The 4,937-nt window shown below is 36.9% G+C and overlaps 1 pseudogene; it reads right to left on the reverse strand.

Annotated features, from left to right (window-relative positions):
* Positions 1–3,758: 3,758 nt before the first annotated feature.
* Positions 3,759–4,446, reverse strand: LOC124527240 (proteasome subunit beta type-3-like; annotated as a pseudogene).
* Positions 4,447–4,937: the final 491 nt, after the last annotated feature.

Genomic DNA, 4,937 nt, shown 5'->3' on the forward strand with positions numbered 1-4,937 from the left:
AACATTGGGGTACAAGTGCCCCTATGCATCAGCATTCGTATATCCCTTGGGTAAATTCCTGGCGGTGATATTGCTGGGTCATAGGGTAGATCCATTTTTAATTTTTTGAGGAACCTCCACACTGTTTTCCAGAGTGGCTGCACCAGTTTGCATTCCCACCAACAGTGCAGGAGGGTTCCCATTTCTCCACATCCTCTCCAGCATCTATAGTCTCCTGATTTGTTCATTTTAGCCACTCTGACCGGCGTGAGGTTTTAATTTGTATAACCACATCTTAGTGTGGTTTTGACTTGTATTTCCCTGATGAGGAGTGATGTGAGCATCTTTTCATGTGCCTGTTGGCCATCTGGATGTCTTCTTTAGAAAAGTGTCTATTCATGTCTTCTGCCCATTTCTTCACTGGATTATTTGTTTTTGGGTGTGGAGTTTGGTGAGTTCTTTATAGATTTTGGATACTAGCCCTTTATCCGATATGTCATTTGCAGATATTTTCCCATTCCATCGGTTGCCTTTTAGTTTCGTTGATTGTTTCCTTTGCAGTGCAGAAGCTTTTTATCTTGATGAGGTCCCAATAGTTCATTTTTGCTTTTAATTCCCTTGCCTTTGGAGACATGTCCTGTAAGAAATTGCTGCAGCTGAAGTCAAAGAGGTTTTTCCCTGCTTTCTCCTCTAGGGTTTTGATGGTTTCCTGTCTCACATTCAGGTCCTTTGTCCATTTTGAGTTTATTCTTGTGAATTGTGTAAGAAGGTGGTCTAGTTTCATTTTTCTGCATGTCGCTGTCCAGTTCTCCCAGCACCATTTGTTAAAGACTTTTTTTTTCCCATTGGATATTATTTCCTGCTTTGTCAAAGATTAGTTGGCCATACATTTGTGGGTCCAATTCTGGAGTCTCTATTCTATTCCATTGGTCTATGTGTCTGTTTTTGAGCCAATACCATATTGTCTTGATGATTACAGCTTTGTAGTAGAGGCTAAAGTCTGGGATTGTGATGCCTCCCACTTTGGTTTTCTTCTTCAATATTACTTTGGCTATTCAGGGTCTTTTGTGGTTCCATACAAATTTTAGGATTGTTTTTTCTAGCTTCAAGAAGAATGCTTGTGCAATTTTGATTGGGATTGCATTGAATGTGTAGATTGCTTTGGGTAGTATTGACATTTTAACAATATTTATTCTTCCAATCCATAAGCATGGAATATTTTTTCATTTCTTTGTATCTTCTTCAATTTCCTTCATAACCTTTCTATAGTTTTCAGCATACAGATCTTTTACGTCTTTGGTTAGGTTTATTCCTAGGTATTTTATGATTCTTGGTGCAGTTGTGAATGGGATCAGTTTCTTTATTTCTCTTTCTGTTGTTTCATTATTGGTGTATAAAAATGCAACTGATTTCTGTACATTAATTTTGTATCCTGCGACTTTGCTGAATTCATGTATCAGTTCTAGCAGTTTTTTGGTGGAGTCTATCAGGTTTTCCATGCAGAGTATCATGTCATCTGCAAAAAGTGAAAGCTTGACTTTATCTTTGCCAATTTTGATGCCTTTGATTTCATTTTGTTGTCTGACTGCTGATGCTAGAATTTCCAATACTATGTTAAACAACAGCGGTGAGGGTGAACATCCCTGTCGTGTTCCTGATCTCAGGGAGAAAGCTCTCAGTTTTTCCCCATTTAGGATGATATTAGCTGTGGGCTTTTCACAGATGGCTTTTATGATGTTTATGAATGTTCCTTCTATCCCAACTTTCTCAAGGGTTTTTATTAAGAAAGGATGCTATATTATGCAGCAAAGGCAGTCCTGAGAGGAAAATACATTGCAGTTCAAGCCTATCTCAATAAAGAGTAAAATCCCAAATACAAAATCTAACAGCACACCTAAAGTAACTAGAAGCATAACAGCAAAGACACCACAAACCTAGCAGAAGAAGAGAAATACTAAAGATCAGAGCAGAAATAAACAATATAGAATCTAAAAGACAAACAAAAAAAAAAACAGTAGAGCAGATCAATGAGTTGGTTTTTTTGAAAAAATAAACAAAATTGATAAACCTCTAGCCAGGCTTCTCAAGAAGAAAAGAGAGGAGCCAAATGGATAAAATCACAAATGAAAATGTAATTATTACAACGAGTCCCTCAGAAATACAAGCAATTATCAGGGAATACTATGAAAAATTATATGCCAACAAACTGGACAACCTGGAAGAAATGGACAAATTCCTAAACACCCACACACTTCCAAAACTCAAACGGGAAGAAATAGAAAATTTGAACAGACCCATAACTAGTGAAGAAATTGAATCAGTTATCAAAAATCTCCCAAGAAATAAGAGTCCAGGACCAGATGGGTTCCTTGGGGAATTCTACCAGACATTTAAAGCAGAGATAATACCTATCCTTCTCAAGCTGTTCCAAAAAAAGAAAGGGAAGGAAAACTTCCAGACTCATTCTATGAGGCCAGCATTATTTTAATTCCCAAACCAGAGACCCAGAAGAAAAAGAGAACTACAGGCCAATATCCCTGATGAATATGGATGCAAAAATTCTCAACAACATACTAGTAAATCAAATTCAACAGCATATAAAAAGAATTATTCACCATGATCAAGTGGGATTCATTCCTGAGCTTCAGGGCTGGTTCAATATTTGCAAATCAATCAATGTGATACATCACATTAATAAGAGAAAAGATAAGAACCGTATGACCCTGTCAATAGATGCAGAAAAAGCATTTGAGCTTACTTTTGTTAAGATTCCACATGAAAGAGATCATATGGTATTTGCCTTTCTCTAATTGCGTGAAGCGTTATGCCTTCAACGTCCATTCATTGAGTCACAAGTGCCAAGATTTCATTCTTTTTTATAGCTGAATAATATTTCACTGTGTGTGTGTGTGTGTGTGTGCGCGCGCATGTGCACATGTGCACACGTGTGCATGAATCCCTTCTTATTCATTCATTCATTGGTGGACACTTAGGTTTTTTCCATGTCTTGGCTATTGTAAATAATGATTCAATAAACATGAGATGCATATATTTTTTCAAATCAGTGTTTTCATTTTTTTTTAAGACAAATACCCAGGAATGGAATTGCTGGATCATATGGTAGTTCTACTTTGAATTTTTTGAAGAAATTCCACACTGTTTTCCATAGTGGTTGCATCAATTTACATTCCTACCAACAGTGCACAAGTGTTCTCTTTTCTGTATATGAATGCCTGCACTTGTTATTTCTTGTCCTTTTGATACCAGCCATTCCTATATGTATGAACTATCTCACTGTGGTTTTGATTTGCATTTCCCTGATAATTAGTGATGTTGAGCATAACTTTATGTACCTGTTGGCTATCTGTATGTCTTGTTTGGAAAAATGTCTATTCAGATATATTGTTTAGTTTGTTTGTAGTTGTTGAGTTGTAGAATTTCTTTGTTTTGAATAGTAGTTCTTTATCAGATACATGATTTGCAAGTGATCTTCTCCCCTTCGGTTTGTTGCCTTTTCATTTTGTTGTGCAGTACCTTTTTTTTTTTTTTTAATATACTTTGCTTCCTTTGCTGTACAGTAGCTTTTTAGTTTGATGTAGTCCCACTTGTTTTTACTTTTGGTGTCAGATCAAAAAACTCATTGACAAAACTGATGTCAAGGACATTACTGCCTTTGTTTTCTTAGAGTTTTATGGTTTCAGGTCTTCAAGTGTTTAATCATTTTGAGTAAATTTTTTGTGTGATGTAAGAAGTGTTTTTGTGTGTGTGTGAATGAAAACCTAATTTTTTAAAGTGGGCTCTGGGTACTGAGGGTAAGTCCCTTTCAGTGTTGTGGTGGTGATTTTGTCCTTTTCAATGATGTAAACAATGACTCCTATGTCTGCATCCTGGTCCATAGCTTTAAGCATGGCTTCTTATATGAATTCAAACAGGTGCTCTAGATTCATGTTTGGCTCCCAAAGGGACTCACATATCCCATACATTTTTTTATCGCATATGCTGATGACCAGAAAGTCGTCAGTCACGGTGGGGTAGCTGGTGAGGTCTAAAGGGCAATGAAGGGCTTAAAGATTTTGGGAACTAATTGGGCAATTACTAAGTCAGTGTAGTACTGGCCAAACTATTTCTCAGAAAGAATGTTGGCTACTATGCTCATGAAGGTTTAAGGCTTTATCTGCCAGCCATACTATAGCTCATACACGTTCATCCAGAACTTGAGGTGCAGAGCAGTAGTCTGGTCATTGGTGGTGAGTCCAGCCAATCTGATGTACAGCCAGTCAGCCATGGGAAAAATCTTCTGGAAGTCTGTGGTCATCACCTGGGCCTAGAAGTAGGACTAATTGTATTATCTTCTCCCTTTGTTTTATTTTTTATTGAGGTGTAATTAACATACAATTTTGTATTAGTTTCAGGTGTATAACACTGGTTCAAGAATTCTATACATTACTCACAACTTACCATGATCATTGTCATCACTATCTGTCACCATACAATGTTATTACAATATTATTGGCTATATTCCCTATGCTCTACTTTTCATCTCCATGACTTATTTTATAACTGGAAATTTGTACCTCTTAATCTCCTTTATATCACCCACCCCCTCTTCTCTGGCAGCCACCAGTTTGTTCCCTGTTTTTAAGAGTCTTTTTGTTTGTTCATTCATTTGTTTTGTTTTTTAGGTCCCACATGTAAGTGAAATCATATGGCATTTGTCTTTTTTCTATATGACTTGTTTCACGTAGTGTAATACCCTCTAGGTCTGTCTATGTTGTCACAAATGACAAGGTTTCACCTTTTTTATGGCTGAGCAATATTCCAGCTCACGCAAGCACATGCACGTGCATACACACACACACACACACACACACACACACACACACACACATCCCACACTGAATCTTTATTCATTCATCTATTTATAGACATAGGTTGCTTCCATAACTTGTTATTATAAA

The sequence above is a fragment of the Lynx rufus genome, unplaced genomic scaffold (genome assembly GCF_022079265.1).
Source record: "Lynx rufus isolate CCGP_SWC_20201006 ecotype Redwood Valley unplaced genomic scaffold, mLynRuf1.p SCAF_5, whole genome shotgun sequence".
Classification (NCBI taxonomy): domain Eukaryota; kingdom Metazoa; phylum Chordata; class Mammalia; order Carnivora; family Felidae; genus Lynx; species Lynx rufus.